The sequence below is a fragment of the Ambystoma mexicanum genome, chromosome 1p, assembly GCF_040938575.1.
Source record: "Ambystoma mexicanum isolate Mex_15411 chromosome 1p, UKY_AmexF1_1, whole genome shotgun sequence".
Classification (NCBI taxonomy): domain Eukaryota; kingdom Metazoa; phylum Chordata; class Amphibia; order Caudata; family Ambystomatidae; genus Ambystoma; species Ambystoma mexicanum.
The window spans coordinates 50,965,656-50,983,280 of record NC_090921.1 but is presented as its reverse complement, the minus strand read 5'-3'; the positions used below and the strand labels follow the sequence as shown (position 1 = coordinate 50,983,280).

The 17,625-nt window shown below is 50.3% G+C and overlaps 1 long non-coding RNA gene across 3 annotated transcripts in view; it reads left to right on the top strand.

Annotated features, from left to right (window-relative positions):
* The window catches only part of LOC138566008 (uncharacterized), a 133,409-nt gene that overhangs the window by 35,931 nt on the left and 79,853 nt on the right, over positions 1–17,625 (top strand). For all 3 annotated transcript variants that reach the window (XR_011301779.1, XR_011301788.1, XR_011301784.1), the window contains one exon: positions 15,037–15,063. This is a non-coding gene — a long non-coding RNA (uncharacterized lncRNA). The remainder of the gene's footprint in view (positions 1–15,036; positions 15,064–17,625) is intronic.

The following is a 17,625-nucleotide window of genomic DNA, read 5'->3' as shown; positions in this document are numbered from 1 at the left end:
GCGTTGCAAAATCAACACTGCAGTTTCTGTGTGCCGTGTCCACCTCCTGCAACACACTGCTCAGCGCACAGCATAGTGAACAGCCATTGTGTGTGATGCACACCCTGAACATCACACCTAAACAACAAACTACATCAAAAAGCAAATTACGCATGTACAGGATCCACAATTGGTCATAGATCATGTGCTGCAGGGACACAGTGGGCACCAGAAGGCAAACAGAGTGTACATGTGGACATGGAAGGGTGGTTGGACATGCAGTGGATCATAGTGCGAGTGTGTGGGTCAGTAGGGACATGCACTCAATATATGCATGTGCAATCAAGTGACCATCAGTGTCCTCTACATATCACATGTGAACATTGACCATGTGTACATCCCAGCATGTCAAGCCACAACTATTCCCTCACACCTGAAAGGTAAACACAACACATGAACAGGCATTGATCAGCAGAATACGTCATGTACATAGGATATAACAATTACAATGCCAGGGTGCGCATCACAGTGTAGGGCAAGGCAACTGTCAACAACAAAACACCCCCCTTTCCTCACAAATCACCATGACCCACTGAACAACTGCACCTGGGTTATGTAGCCTTCATCCTTGAAGTTCACCTGGCCACAGGATCACCCTTCCCCTTTGTCACCATCTTCCACCTTGTGTGTAAAAAGTGTCCAGCACCCTCAGAGGCCACCTTGACTTGCAAAAACACCAAATCAAAGAGAACTCAAAGCAACACAGAAGCCAAGCAAAAAGCCTGCAGGCAGCAAAACAAACCAGAAGAGCCTCTGGTAGATGACTTGAAGTAGCAGTATGTCACAAAGCCCAAGTACTACCACAATAACCTAACAACCAAGGTAGCACAGTAAAACAATGTCACAACAGGATGTGTACCATGTGTGGTACATAACACAGAATGATGCACCACGAACTGATGTGTAGTGTCACAGCTCCAGTGTTCAGGCGCAGGAGTGGCACGAACCAACCACCCCCACTGTGGTCTGGGTGCCTGCAAGGTCAAACTCACACAGGCCTCTGAGGCCCTGGTGGGGAAGGAGGGTCAGGGATATGCAGTTGGGACAGGCATTGCTATACTGGATAACCGGAATGAGGGGCAGCAGAGGGGAATAGGATTGACACGGGAAAGTAGGAAATGCACAAAACTGTACTGCTCACATTAACACATACACAATTACACCAAACTTGATCATCATGCACATAGTAACAAATTACTCAAATGGAAGACAAAGAGAAACTTATCACTGGGGTGAGTGCTGGCCTCCTGCCGGCGCACTCTCAGGTATGGTAACAGGAGCAGTTCAATGTTGCAAAGAGAGCCACAGTTACTAATCTGTGCGTGCCCATATCACACAAACACACCACCATATATGCCCCAAAGTAACAAACTACTCTACAAACAATGTGGTGTGTATGCTTCGTACCCATACGTAACATTACCCCTGTGATGGTTCATACACAGTCAATGCAGTAAGTCAGGCCCCGGTGGGTGCGTGGCAAATGGAAGACCAATGTGTCACGATTCACACAACATGCAATGTTCCCTGGGTAAGCAGCCAGACGCATATAGCAAGGTATGACTTCAGAACAAGCCGTGTTCCACCATGACCAAAATAAAGTAGGTAGTGCATGTGTCAAATGCTACATGGAAATGAAATGCACTGCACACGAGTCTGTCCCTCGCTGTCTGTCCCTGTGAGCTGCTTCTTTCCATGTCTTGGAATGCTACATGGCTAATACAGTGCCTCAATGGACCATGGTGGACCGGAGGGTATGTGCCACTGCCCCTGCAGGTGCCCAGACAACTTTCCCATCAACTAGCCATTAGTCCACCAATGCATCTCAGCTGTATTGTGCGCTTCAACACCAATATTTGTCCAAGCTCACCGTCTGCCCCCCTGTGCTGCTCACCTTGCCTGGAGTCCCTTGAAACACGTCAGCTGTTTTTGGATGTATGAGCGCAATCCCTGTGCCTCTGCTACATGCGCATGTCGGCACCACCTAACGTGTCCAGCTTCCCGACGTCCAATGGGCCATGTCTGCTGGCAAAGGTGGTCTGGAGGCTCATCCCCCTGCAGAAAGGGCATGAAACACATGATTAATGCTTTAAAATCATCGGTGTGTGTCTCTTCAGGCATTTCATGACTGGACCATGTCAGAGACGTACATCACAGGCAAAGTGTGGTACACACTATATACGGCATGATTTGCAACATGCACATGTACAGTAAAGATAAGAAACATACTACACAATGCATAGCAATTAATGTACACATGAATCATGAAACCCCCCATCTAGCGAAAGAAGAACAGTGGTCAATAACACCCCCATCATCCCCACTAGGGGTGTTAACACAAGTTGGACAGCAGCAGTCATGCCACAGATATGACAGTCCAAAGCCCTTGTGTAATAGGCTGTTACACCGAACCATCCTTGTGAGTCAATGGATAAGGGAAGCAGGAGTTGCATATGTGAGTCAGGACCCCAAGCTGCAAACACATTCACAAGAAAAGCTTGAAGGGCCCAGCTGGAACAGACAGTGGATGCTTTCAAAAGCCACAAAGCACCACACCGTCACATGAAAGCACAATAAACAAGCAATTTTAAACTATAATAACTAATTACACTAACTATGAAAAACCTACATTACCTAATTAAACCAACTTTCAAATTGAAACTAAACTAACTAAACTAAAAGAAAAATCAAAAATGGCCACATACAACCCGGGGTGGAGGCAGCCAGGAGGCGGGAGGTACAGGGTACTGCTCAACACCCACATGCGATGATGTTGAGGAAAAAAAAAACCTCCATGGGCTCAACGCCTGCACAGCCCGACCTATGTGGGAGGTACATTGTCGTCCGAGGCTGGCTCTTCCTGGAAAGGAGGATGTGACACAGGTGCCTGATCACGCCTAGCCGCAGCTTTCCCCTCATCGGCAGCAAGTCTGACGGGAGAGCCTGGTTCTGTGTGGCGATGACACGTAGGTCTGCATGCAGAACCTCCCATGATACACGTGCTTCCTCTTGCAAGGTAGCACATGTAACACAGAGTTCCTCCTGCAAGGCCTGGCTGGACAGCCCGGCACGCATGTAGCTCAGCCAAGAAGGTACACTCAAGCTGCGCAAACCTCTCCTCTGCCCGCTCCCTCTGGGAAATCATAAGGACACCCAGAGCGGATCTGAGGGAAGCATACTCCTGATTCAGGGCCTCCATGTGTGCCTCTGCGTGAGCAGCAATAGCTTTACACAGAGACAACATTTCAGCCTGGCCTGCCCTGTCTGAGGCCGCCATGCCCATCCTGAGCGAGCAGGTCGTGGACTGTTCCGCCTGATGCTGGAGAAGCACCTGCCTAGCATGAGGGAGCACGGATTGGGCCACATGCTCCACGCTCTCGGCGATGTTCTCCATTTCTGCCCCCTGCCTTTCAGAATTGGCAGTCATGTCTTGCTCCCCCTCAGTATACTGCAGTTGCGCGCGGTGACCGCGTTTCTGGGCTTGACCTCTGCGGGACCCAAGGACCGAGTGTCCTCGTTGTGTTGGCACCGTCCGCGGCTGTACGACTACATTCCCCCATCAACGTGATGTCCCAGGCACATCAGTGACTGGTGTGGTGGGTGACCCTGTCTCCCGATCCACCACAGGCGGAGGTTCCACCACTGTCTGACTCCTCAGTGCAGGTGTCGCGGACAGAGGAGTGACCACATCAGAATCACTCACCCCTGACATATGGAACTGATGCACATCCAATTCGATATGGACCTCAGAGTGTTCATCAGGGCTGGACTCATTTCCAGCCAGAGATAAGACGGACTATAGCACATGTGGTTTTTCGTGGCCTACCACCCCACTACCCCCACTTGTGCCGGGTTGCTGTAGTGATAACAACCCTGTGCCTGGCATGACAACACCATCCTCTGACTCCATTGCATCATCATCTAAAAAGTCGGGAGAGAAAAGGTCACTACACATGTTAGAAGCACACAACACACACAGACATCACGCAGACACCAAGCAGATCAAGCAGACATGTCACACACAAAATAGAACCTGCCATGCATGCTGGGTCAACTTGACATTGCTTCTGTGATTAGACATGTAGAATGGTGTCAGTTTGCACAGAAGTGGGTCAATGCAGTGCAGCAAATTTGTATGTTACTCACTATCTACATGTACAAGTACTTCATGATGTGTGTCAGAAAATGTGAAGGCAGTGCAAGGTCAACTTAAGGCATCACGTGCAATGTGCATTCAATGGTTGCATGGCTACAAGCAAACCACCCCTCCCCCCAAGTGCAAATGCAGGGATGCCTAGCATGGTATGAAAAGTCTGACCACAGACCTGTGTATTGACGGACAGGGTTGACTAGCATCAACTGCATCATGTGAGTCAAGTGACAACACAGCAAATGATGATGGGACAGTAAGCAGGACACATGATGAAACCTCTGGAGTACACCCACGTGTGAAGAAGACACTACACCAGTTGGACAGAGTCATTGGCCATTAAACAAGCTGAGGCCTGTGACCCACACAGACTGTCACACCCTAAACATGTGTGCAATGCAGTACTGAGCCACAGTGGACATGGGAAGGCTAATGAAATGCCATGCAATGTAGGTCACCCTGGACTCGTACTACAATGATCATCCAGTCAAGGACACATCGGGGGATGGGTGGAATACACATGGAGCATGAATGGGCACTCATGTCCCTGCGGGGTATCTGACCTCTGCACAGTCCAAGTGAGACAACCTGCATCAAGTACAAAGGATGTACCACACAGCATATGCCTGGCAGATTGGCCGCTGGAAGTTAGCATGTACACAGGACGCATGAACAGGGACGTACTCAACAGCAAAATTAAAGCAGACCAGCGCAAAGGTGGAATTGGGGTGCAGACCGGGGGTGGAGGGGCAAGGGAGCATGCCTACATGGAGTACCCACATGCAGGCAGAGGACACATGCACATCAGTCATGCTATGACATAGTCCCTGTGCTGAGAGGAAGGTCACCCCACGCTACATGCAGAAGAGCCAGTGAGCTGGAACATGGACTGGAGGGGCATCCTGGTGAGCAGCATGTGACTAGGGTGCAATAGTGGTGATGCGGACAGCCCCCGTCCGCTCCACATGTCCACCATCCAGCAGAGCAGCCATGCATCAGGGAAGCATTGCATTACTTGCACATCAGAACTATGTACATGTGACATGTAGTGGCAGTCATGCACAACACATCACACAAGTAAAACACACATGTCCTCAACAAACATGCAGCAACACTCACTGGACTGGGCATCAAAGTCTGCCATCTCTCCCACTCCTTCGACTGATTCAGATGGTATGAACTCCTCAACGAGTGACTCATGCGGAGTGAGGTCTTCCTCCTCAGGTGCAGGCCCACTGCCAGTCACCAGAGTCAAGTTGCAATTTGAGGCACGCTTAGCCTTAGCACTGTGTTTGAGTTAATTCCAACGCTTTTTGCACTCTTGCACCGTGCGCACCTCATGGCCGAATGCAATCACATGTTCCGCAACTTGCTTCCAGTGGGCATCACGGTGGGCAGTCGTAGTCTGACAATTAGGACCCACCAGCATGTCACAGCTGTGGTCCCGCACATACTCCATGAGGAAGTCCAGTTCCTGGTTGCAGAAAGGCTTCTTTCTCAACATGCAGGAGGTTGTGGCTGTGTATGGGGTCTCAGCCTGTGCTGCAGGTGCATCCTTCCTCCTCTTCGATTGTGGCGCAGACCCTGGCTGGCAAATGCTGCCCTGAACAGTATGGCCAGTGGCACCGGTGGATTGAGCCAAGGGAGTGGCAGGTGGAGGGACGAGCAAAGGCCTGACTTGCGTCAGTGGCAGCTGGGTGACCTCTAATGGACCCTGCGCAGCAACATCCGCTGTGGCAGGGTCATTGACCGCGACTGTCCTGGTTGGCAGATTCACAACCGGGGTGTTGTTGACCGCATCTGCCCCTGCACTTGCCAACACCCGGCTGTTTAGGGCAGCAGATGACATTACTGCCCCAGGCACATGTGTCTTGGTAAGAGCAACCCTGCGTGCACCTACGGTTTCCCTCCTGGCCTGTTGGAAATCTTCCAAGGACTCTCCAAGTGCCAACGCAGTCTGCGCTGGCAGACCCTGAGCCTGGGTGGTGGTGTCCACAGCTGCACCTGCAGCTACCACTACCCTTGGGCACGTGGCATTTGATGAAACAGACTGCCGGGTCACATGGGCGCCAGTGCCAGATGCAGAAGCTGCATCTCTCTGAACCACAGGGGGTGTGGTTCAGAGAGATGCACCGACTGCACTTATGCACCGACTGCACCGACAAATGGCACAACATCGTGCTCAAGTGGCGCACCCCTGCCTCTTCCCCCTCTGCAGCCACCCTGGACACCCTGGAGTCCCCCTACTCCTTGGTCACCCTGGCCACATCCCTGTCCACGCCCGCCATGAGGAGGTTGTCCAGCTGAGGTGCCCCTCACCTTTGGTGGCCTCCCAACCATGGCACAGATGGATTAGTGCCATGACAGATGGAGGAGCGCCAATGGGAGATGTACACCACAATTGTACTGGGCAATTGTGGTGAAGGGGGTGGGATGCAAGATGTTAACAGCACCCCTGCACCTGCAAGGCTGTGTGTGACCCCGGTGATGTAGTGACGGGTCACACAACATTCAGGCGCCCCAAAACTGCAGTAAAACCGTGATTGCAACCCTGCAGCCTACGTGCGTGGAATTAACTTCCGGAAGTACGCCGTGGCACCCAGTAACACGGAAAACGTGTACGCATGGGACACGCAGGCTTCTATGACCTCGAAAACGGGTGCGATACACAGGGGCACCCGCAGTGGGAAAAATAGAGTGCGCGACTCATCGTCTGACTAGCGTGATAATGAAAAACACCGGTAGCCAATACCCCCGCCAAAAGAAGAGATACGTCCTTGATCCGCTGTGAAGTTGTGATGGCGCGCGAAACAGCACGAAGTAGCAACATCCCAGTACGCATAGCAAACGACACACAAGGATTTTATGGAACTGTCTTTGTCTTCTCTGAGTTATTGCAGGGAACTGAGGAATACTAAGATGTGGTGGTTTCCTCTTAGGCCCTGTATAAACCTGGCCTTTTTCTGAATACCTTGTAACTGCAAAGTCAAGCCGTTGGGTACAATCAAGAATATCCTGGAGAAGTGAACTATGTTGGCTCGGGGACTTCCACTTTATGTGACATATTAAGGAAGTGCAGAATGAGTTTTAGCATGTGGAAGGGGTAACACCATTTATTAGTGATTTTTTGAATTTGAATGGTGAATGACAGCAAGTCATAAAATATGTGACTTTTGATACACATCAGTCTCCACGAAAGGCTCGTACAGCGAAATGCTGGCCCCGCTCACCTTTAACACATGCTGAGGGAAACACCTGCGTGCGTCGCTTCACTTACGCACTTAATCCATTTCCTCGGATTACACGCATTCACACGCGGACGTGCAGTATTTTCACGTGCGTGCTAAACCACTATGCCCACGTCACGAGAGAAACACCCGCGCGCATCGTGTCACATACGCGCGTAGCCCCTTTCCTTGGATTACATGCATTCACACGCGGACGTGCAGTTTTTTCACGCGCGCGCTGATCCACTATGCCCCCGTCACAAGGGAAAGGCCTGTGCGCGCTACGTCACAGACACGCTTACGCGCTAAGGGCCTTTCCTCGAGTTACACGCTGACGTGCTATTTTTACACGTGCCAAATCACTCCATATCAAGCTGGCAATGCAACAACACACGGAAGACCACGCTCCTGTCCAGAAGGCTGAATTACTGCTCTCCAGAGCCCCGTGCATGCTCCCACCTGCCATCTGCTGCTGCCTGCCTGCCTGCTGCCCACGTGACCTGCTATTTGGTGCCTGCATGTCAGCCAGGGGTGCAGTTGCTGTGACCACCCCTGCTGGAACTGAAGACTCCCGACTGGGATACCATCGCTCCACAGCCCAGCCCCAGGACCCAGTTGCCCACCTACACCTGCCTCTGGGGTTGCCATGTCGGGTACAACACCATCTGGCACCACTGGCAACCCCCAGCCAGAGAGGCAGAGGCCACCAGCTTCAGTGCCAGGGAAGTTGGTGTCCTGTTGGAGCAATTCCTGGGGCAGTATGATGCCCTCTTTGGAAGTTCATGTGCCGACAATGAAGGACAGACCAGGAACAGGATGGACATTGTGACTGCCATCAAAGAGCAGGGGGTGGCAGTCCGTGACATCAAACATGTCCAGAAGAGCTGGGAGGACTCCAGGTCCAGGACCTTTGATAAGGCCCGGCGCCTCTTGAAGGCAGCGGAGAATGCGGAGGGGCGCCGGGGCCACCTGTCTGACCACCAAATGAGGGTCCTGGAACGCATACGCCCAGCGCTCCACGTCCAGGCTCTTGAGAGCCAGACCCGTCTGGAGTCGAGCGGTAAGTGTACGTGCATTCTGATTGGACGCTGTGCGTATTGTGGGCAGGTTGCACATGTGTTTTTGTAGGGCCATGTATGGATGTGTATGCACAGGGGCGTGAGGCTGCCACATGTGATTCATCTCATGTGTGAGACATAGATGGTGTATTTGTTGCTAAGCATGCTGGCCAAATGCAGGTGTGGGAGCACACATGTTTGAATTTCTGTGAATGTACGTTGGCATGGTTGTGGTGTCACACATGGATGGTGGTTCCTGCTGCATGTATCTGCACTGTGTGCATGTGTGTGTATTTGACAAGTGTGCAACTGTGATGCAACATGGATGCATGTGACACTGACATGTAGGAGGCTGATTGCCAGATGTGACATGGATGGTGACCTTATCACTGCAGTGGTGGAGATGTACAGATGCATGTCAGTCTGGTGGCATGTGTGCATGTGTTGTGCACTCTCTGTGGTTCATGTGACGTCAGGCTCACCTTCGGCTGCTCGTGCTGTTGTTTGTGTATGGACGGTGCTGCCTGGTGCAATATTCCTGTGGATTTGCTCATGTGTGTGAGTTGAAATGACATGTGTGTTGGGGAGTGTGATGCCATGTCTGTAGTTTTACACTGCCACTCATGTGCAACTGTCATGTGTGTATCAGTCCATTGTACAGTGCCCTGATGCTTGTGTTCTATCTCTCCCTGTCTGCAGCGTCAACTGATGAAGAGGGCGGAGAGGTTGCTGTGGAGCAAAGCGGCAGTGATCGCACCACCAGCCGGAGACGCAAGGCCCGGCTCCCCTCCCAGGTTCATCTCATCGGGGAGTGAGGAGTCTGGTGCCGTGTCCCAGGCCGCAGCTGCTGCCGGTATGTCCAAGAGGCGGAGGTCAGAGGTGGACTCCTCGGCAGCAGAAGGGGCAGCTGAGACCCCACTGGGTCCGATAGAGGAAGATGGCATGGAGTCATCCAAGTTGGTGGGGGATTTGGTGGAGGAGGAAGCCGTGGAAGGGACACACATGGGGTTTGGAGGTGGGGATTCCACTGGTGCTAGTGGTGCAGTGCAGGGGCAGGGACAGGAGGCAGCACTGGCCGCCGCGGAGGTGCCTGTGTGTAATCCTTTCCCCGATCCTGTGACTGCATCATCCTGCACCAGCACAGATGCCTACATTCAGACCGGTTTTCAGGGAGGGGATGAGCGCATAACAACTGGCCTTCCTCTCCCTGTGGACGAGGCAATCCGGGACCGGGTAGAGCCTGTCCTGTCTGGGATGGCGTTGTGTCAACGGGGCATGCAAGGTGACCTGCAGTGTTTTTGTGAAGACACTGCACGTCATCTCGGATGCCTCATCGAACGCGTTGACCTACTGGGACGGGTCACCAGGCTGGATTCCTCCAAATGCTGGACCCTGTTCCGACTCCCTCCTCACCTGAACCCCCTATGCGCCAGTCGTCCTCCATGTCATCTTCCCACCCATGTATCACCTGGGTACCCTGTGGAGCTGTCTCTGACCCTGCGGCCAGGCTGGTGGAAGACACATCCCTGCCACAGTCGGGAGTCGGATGTCCAGCAGGGGTGGCCACCTCAACAACTGCACCCCAGCCGGAGGAGGACATGCAGGCAGCAAGAGCCAGGGCACGGGCACAGCAGCAGCAGCAACAAGGTGGGAGCCATGATGGCTCGGGGCCTTCAACATCCGAGGGGCAGGCATCGGCCAGAGGGCAGGAGGACCCAGGATTACAAGTGTCTTCCGTGTGGCAGCGGTTGGGCCAGGCCATAGATGCAGAGCAGCGACCGGCGGAAGAGGCACAGCTCACAATGGTCAGGGCGGAGAACTCCATGCGGAGGGCACTGAGGCGGGCTGAGTGCCTCGAGGCAATTCGCAGGGAGTTGGAGGTCAACATGTCATCGTCCCTGCTAACCCTCGGGGCCATGGAAGAGGACCGCCTCCAGGACATCGAGCAGGAATTTGATGATGCCCTGGCCCGGGAAATCGGGAAGTGAGCCGTCGGACAAGCCCGCCGCCATTGTATATAGTTTGTAGTTTTAGGTTTCCTTTATCTTTTTCATTCATTTGGGGCGCTTGGACTATGCCCCGCCTTTTTGTATATAGTTCTTTATTAATTTTTTTTTTGCTGGGTTTCATTTCATTCGTTGGGCTCATGGACCCTGGATTACTTCTTTGTACATAGTTGAACAGTGGATTTATCTATTATTATTTTTCTCACCATGGAGCAATGGATTTCACTGTTTCCGGTTATTTTGGATTTGATTTGGTGGCCAGAGACTTTGGACACATTTTAATTTCGATTTATTTGGATTCAGACTTCATGTTTTTCTTTTTGTGTTTTGGACATGCTGCATTTCATCTTTTTTTCAAACATTTTTTTCATGTTTTCATTTGATTACATTCTTTTTGTGTTCAATACATTTTGGTTTATTACTTCTCTCATTGGTTTCATGCATGTCACGGTGTAGGTTTTCACAATCACCAGCACCCATTGTGTGTGTGTGACAAACATGTGTTGATGTACATTCTTTTGGGTTGTATCATGTAATGGGCCTTTCAATGTGAGGTGGATGGGATACTTGGCTGGGTCTTTGTACAGGGGTGGCGTGCAGTGGGATTTGGGAGGCCATGAGGCCATGATTGTGGATCATGATGACGTGTTGGGGGACATGAGTCGGGGCCTGAGCCTCACTGCTAGGGGGTGGGGGTGTTGGGGGATATGAGTCGGGGCCTGCTGGCAGGTGCCTGTCAATGCTGGGCGGGTGGGGGTGCTGGGGGACATGAGTCGGAGCCTGAGCCTCACTGCTGGGGGGTGGGGGTGCTGGGGGACATGTGTCAGGGCCTTCTGGCAGGTGCCAGTCAATGCTGGGTGGGTGGGGGTGCTGGGGGACATGATTTGGGGCCTGATGGCAGGTGCCCCTCACTGCTGGGTGGTTGGGGGTGCTAAGGGACATGAGTCGGGGCCTGCTGGCAGGTGCTCCTCACTGCTGGGTGGGTGGGGGTGCTGGGGGACATGAGTCAGGGCCTGGGACTCACTGCTGGAGGGTGGGGGTGCTGGGGGACATGAGTCAGGGCCTGCTGGCAGGTTCCCCTCACTGCTGGGTGGGTGGGGGTGCTGGGGGACATGAGTCGGGGCCTCCTGGAGGTGCCCATCAATGCTGGGTGGGTGGGGGTGCTGGGGGACATGAGTCAGGGCCTGAGCCTCACTGCTGGGTGGGTGGGGGTGCTGGGGACATGAGTTGGTGATCACTAATGCACAGCGACATGTGGGCTGGCTAGGGGGCATGCCCATGGTGGATGGGCTGCGTGCGGGACATGACCAGGGGTGCAGGGTAGTCCCCTGTGGTGTGGGCTGCCTGCAGGGGCCGTAGAGGGGGTAGAGGGCACACCTGGGAGGACCCACACTGCCATTTCACGTGTGGGACTACCAGTGCATACACATACCCCGCTCTGACAGCGAAATTGCATGTGAAATTCCCCTGAACCCCAGTAATACACGTACCCCGCTCGCACAGGGCCAATCGTGTGTGAAACTCCCCGTGAACCCCAGTAATACACGTACCCCACTCGACAGGGCCAATTGCATGTGAAACTCCGCGCGAACCCCAGTAATACACAGACCCCGCTCGCACAGGGCCAATCGCGTGTGAAACTCCACGCGAAGCTCAGTAATACACGTACCCCGCACGCACAGGGCCAATCACGTGTGAAACTCCCCGTGAACCCTAGTAATACAGGTACCCCGCTCGCACAGGCCCATTTGCGTGTGATTCTCCTCGTGCAGGGGTGTACATGTATTCAGAGGGGTGCCCGGGGAGTTTTACAGGTCTTTTTGTGGTTGGGGGGCTGTATGCTGGTCCACTGGCCTCTGCGCCATGTACGGGATTTGTGCGCTGTGCATGGCGCATGAGTAGGGGTTGGGGGCGTAACTGGCGCTGCTGCAGGATTGCTGCGGCACTCAGCTCCACGGCTGGTAATGGATGTTGAAATCCATGAATACGCTGTGCATGGAAATGGATTTTGGCACACGCGTTTGGCACAGGCTGTCACACACGCACACGGTGCGTCAGCTGCATGCGCCACTTGTGCGCTGGATTCTATAAATTACCCCCTATATCCCATACAGACACAGGACTCCTTTCCAGATAGTATGTATATGCTTGTTTTATGTAGTACAACTGCTAAATTAACTCATGATGCATTCAGCAATAGTTACATAATTACACCAGTGCATGGTTTGGCATGAAGTCAACATTGTGCACTTTTAAACAGCACCCGTTGGCCTGGGGTGAAAAGGAAAGTGTGTCTAGGATAATGACAGAATGTTACCCCTTCCAAATCTACTAGACCCCATGGCTCAACCATTGCTAACTTTAGTGGAGATGTTTAAGGGCATTGTATGGCTTATTAAGAGTATGAAGATGCCCAGAGGTTGGAATAGCTCACATCTAAGCAGACTTCAAAGCAGTAGTGAGGATAAGATGTTCAGCAACATTGATGCACATAGAGGGTAACGTGAAAATGCTGGAAGACCACGAGATCTGATTTTCTGGGTTAATAATGTGCAGGCAGTCGTCATGAAGTGGAGCTGTCAGAGCCTACAATGCACTGGGGAGGCCCATAACTTAAGAGTGTGATCACTAGAGAACATGTTTAACACTATAAATGTGAGGATGAGAACATGAGTACCATCACGCAGAAGAGACACTTTCAGGTGAAGATGGATCCCTGTCTCCCTCATCAGGAACTGAGTGACTTGTGTGGTGGCTGCTGGACTCATGTTAGAGCCCTTTCACTAGGGTGCACCCCATCAGAAAGGCACATTTCACTTAATCAGAGATGTCTGCCACACTGGGGTGAATACTATAAACTTTGTCAGGATGCCTTTACAACCTTCCACTAAAATAAACCCTAAAGCCAGCCTGAGGAACAGAATTTGAACCTAGGTGGGTGCCTCTTATTGAACTTCAGTGCCCCATCAACAGACTGGAGTAGTCAGAAGCAGGCACATCCTGTTTCAACAGAGAATAAAGGTGACTTAATACTGAGGCCATTGAGCTGAGACGCAGTGGATCCCTAAAGGCCTGCCTTAAATGGAATACGCATCAAAGGTCACTGGCTTTTCTGGAGCCAGCAAGAGGAGTGATAGACAAATAGATAATTGGTCAGAAGTGCGGAGTGTAACAATTTAAGGGATCTCTTCACTTTACCACAGGGGGGGACCCTTCCATGTGAGGATAGGGAGATGAATGCTCTATGCAGTATTCTCCCGCGGGGTGGTGGAAAGTGGGACCTCACAGGGAGAGACTCCCCTCATGGTGATAAGGACTCTCTGGAGACAGACCTTAAGCCTAAACCACTGAGGCCAGGAGAAATCAGAAGCAATTGCAAATGGTTGTTGATGAACAGCCTATGACTGACACAATTTACCAGGAGAAATGAGTCATTATCCTCGAGCTATTTCTGTTTATTAAAACCTTCTTTTGATTAGCGGTAGGGTCCGTGCAGGGCAGAGTTGCGCAGCAGAAGGCTCTTTTGTTGGACAACCACCCTGATGACAAGCAGCCAAGTTATTTTTCAGTTATGTAGGGCCAAGCCTTTAGAGTAGGCAAGTGCAGATGAAATCTACAGCAATCGTTCATTTTTGCAACGCAGCAGCATTAAGATGAAGGAAAATCCTGAACCTTGATAATCAGGCAAATACGCTGCATGTGCCTCATCCGTGGAACACACAGCAAAATCTGAGGCCAAGTGCAGATGCAGTCTGCAGCAGTATCTTGTTTAACCAATCTGGTGAAATCAGGATCAAGGAGAATCCTACACCTGAGAAGGGTCACTCACCATGTTATATGTGACCCGACCCCAGGGCACACACAGAGCAAAAGTGTGAGGCCAAGTGCAGACAGGTGCAAAATGATTTCATGCAGCTAAAGAAATTGCTCCATAAGCAGACACCTGCAGGGCTGCACAGTCAGACTCTGAGTTTCTCCTACTTCAACAGTCAATGGCAAGTTCAAAGTAGTTTGCTGATCACAAGTCCCTGGGAGGACTATGCACTGTGACGTTCCAATGATTGTATCCTTGCCAAAATCCCAGTACGCTAAGGAATGGCACACAAGGATTTTATGGAAATGTTTTTGTCTTTTGGGAGTTAATGTAGGGAACTGAGGAATACTAAAATGTGGAGGTTGCCTCTTAGACCCTGGATGAACCTGGACATCTTTATCTGAATAACGTGCAACTGCACAATCAAGCCTTTGCGTACAATCAAGAAGAGTCTGGAGCAGTGATTTATTTTGGTTGGGGGCACCTCTACTTTGTGTGACATATTAAGGAAGTGCAGAGTGAGTTTTATCATGTGGAAGGGATATCACATTTTCTTTGTGATGTTTTGAATTTGAAGGGTGAATGACAGCAAGTCGTAACATATGTGACTTTTGATACAAATTATATGTGCATCTGGTTTCTCATTTAATGCATTGCTGGTACTAAGCATTATTGATAAGAGCAAGACTGTATATAATTCAAACAGAGAATGGCTCAAACTTGTCTTTTAATCCTCTTCTAGCAACTACACCTACAACCAAAACTTCAGGTAATTGTTCATTGTCTTTATTCTGTATACTGACTTGGAGTATTTCTTCTGAGTAAACGAGGAGAGCAGATTCATCCTGGCCGCCTATTTCTGAATATATTTTAACTGGAGTGTTTGGCCTTTGGAGGTGTGCAGAGTAAAGTATAAACTGAAAGGGTGATCAATTTGGAAGAGTAATAAGGCTCTGAACTCCTATACTTTATGTGGGTTATTGAGGAAGGTCATAATAAGGTGAAGCATTTGAAAGTGGTATTTTTATTGGATTTTCTTGCCATCACTGAGTCATGGCTGCACGAAGCATCAAGACCCTTACTATTGTTAGCAGTCCCTGATGGTTACACCATACTTAGACAGGACAGAGATAAGACACAAGGCAGTGACATTACCATTATCTCTAAATCCAGCATTCTATGAGAATTACGCCCGCTCAAGTTACCGAATCCTGTGAAGTCCTCACAGTCAAACGTCTGCTACTTAACTGCCAGACCCTCACTATTCACCTTATCTACAGCCCCCCCAGCCCTACTGGGACGTTTGAGGAGGACATTTACACCCTGCTATCCAATAATCTCAAAACTACTTCTCAACTACTACTCTTATGGGATTTCAACCTGGGCTTTAATGATCCACTAGACAAACACGCCACATCCATCGCCAGTATTCTCTCCGAACTTGGCATAGCCCAAAAAATCACTGAACCCACACACAACAAAGGGAGAATTCTTGACTGGGTGGTGGACTACAATTGTACTGCCAGTATCATAACCATCTCCCCGCAACCTTGGACAGACCATTTCCTCCTGTCCTTTGAACTTTCTACCATCAGATCACTTCCTCTAGTCACCCCAACTGCCCCACCTTGCCTAACTAGGAATAAAAAGAGTATCATAGTGGATAAAGTGATCCCAGCCATCCTCCCTACCCTCAACCAGCTGTCCAATCACCTAGACCCAGAAACACTTGTTGAGGAGTACAATACCATTATGTTAACCTCACTCGACAACATTGCCCCAATCAAACTCAGACCTAGCAAACCCAAAACCCATCTAAACAAGTGGTTCACCCCTCAATTAAAGGACCTACAACAATTAAAGAGGAGTTGCGAAACCTCCTGGAGTTTACTCCCGTCAGAAGCCAATAGAACTAAATTAACAGAAATGCCATCACATTAAAAAAACTAAATCTATGTGGTGAAGCCTAACTCCGACAATAAGCGTGTTTGCAATGCTAATTCTAGTATGAAGGAATTGTTTACCATCCTTAAGGAATTAGAGTTTCCCAACCCCATTCCTGACACCTGCACCAAAGACAAAACATGGTGTTCAGACATACAACTGGCAATCTCCAATAAAGTAACTACCCTTCAAAATAAAATAGCCACAAAAAAAACCACTTTATCACCCACCTCATCCGAAGAATAATACTCCTGACTTTCCTTTGAAGGAACCTGATTCCATCACCCGTTTCAACTTTACCAAAACATCCATTCTTGAGGTTCAGAACGTTATTCTTTCACGCAAGCCATCCAACTGCAAGGGTGACCTCTGCCCAGCCCGACAATGATCTTACTAGGCCAGGTGTCATTCAGATTGCGCAAGTGCAAAGGAAGGGGGAAAAGAAAAGTGCGGGGGGTTTTAAAGTGCAGTACATGGGATAATACATCTCAAGATAAATAAAAGAACGGCCAGCTGGTGGCAGTGCAGGGTGAGCGCAGACATAAGTGCTGGTGGGCAGACTGTGGGCAGACTGTAGGGATACAGAAAACAGTCCCCAGGTGCAGGGGTTGCCCATTAGGCAGTATAGGCATGTAACTGGCAGGGCAGGGCTAGGGCCTGAGATCAGGTGGGTGGCCAGGTAACCAGTGCAGTCTCAGTATCAGCCAGGAGTTCAGCAGAGGAGAGGGGGGAGAGAATCATAGCGGGGTGACTTTAATACAGATTATGCAGCTCCATATTGTAGGGGATCTCACTTCTTCGTCTAAGGAATCTCTCTCTCTCTTGAAATCAACAACAAGAGACTGAAAGAGGTGATATCTGGAGAAATGGTATCAATTCCTGGGGTATTCATCTCCTATTACCTGTCATCGTTACCTGGAAGTGAGGGATTTCATCCTCTTGGATAGACCATGTTTTTCTCTCTAGGGAATTTTACATCATTAGTTCACCCTTATTTAATCAGTCCAGCCTCATAAGCACTGACGTGTCTATCACCTTTACACACGATATTTCATTCACAGGTCTTGGTGGGATCTCTCCTTCACTCGTACTACTCCTTGTAGAAATGGTTTTAGTGTACTTTGGAATTCAGTAAAACTAGATACATTAAATCTGTCTTTGCTAACATTTTGGCTTTTGGTGTAAGAAGTGTTTTTACCTATAGCGAGACTATTTTTGCTTGCCTATAAAGATTGTTAAGAGTTATTTGTGGGGGTAGAAAAAGAGTAGAACATGTCTATAATGAACAAACAACAGAAGCCAAAAGATTGAAAAGAACTCAGTTGAGATGTATCCTAAGGGATAGACCAAGGCTAACTAGCGACTTTCTTATATCATCCCTATCTAT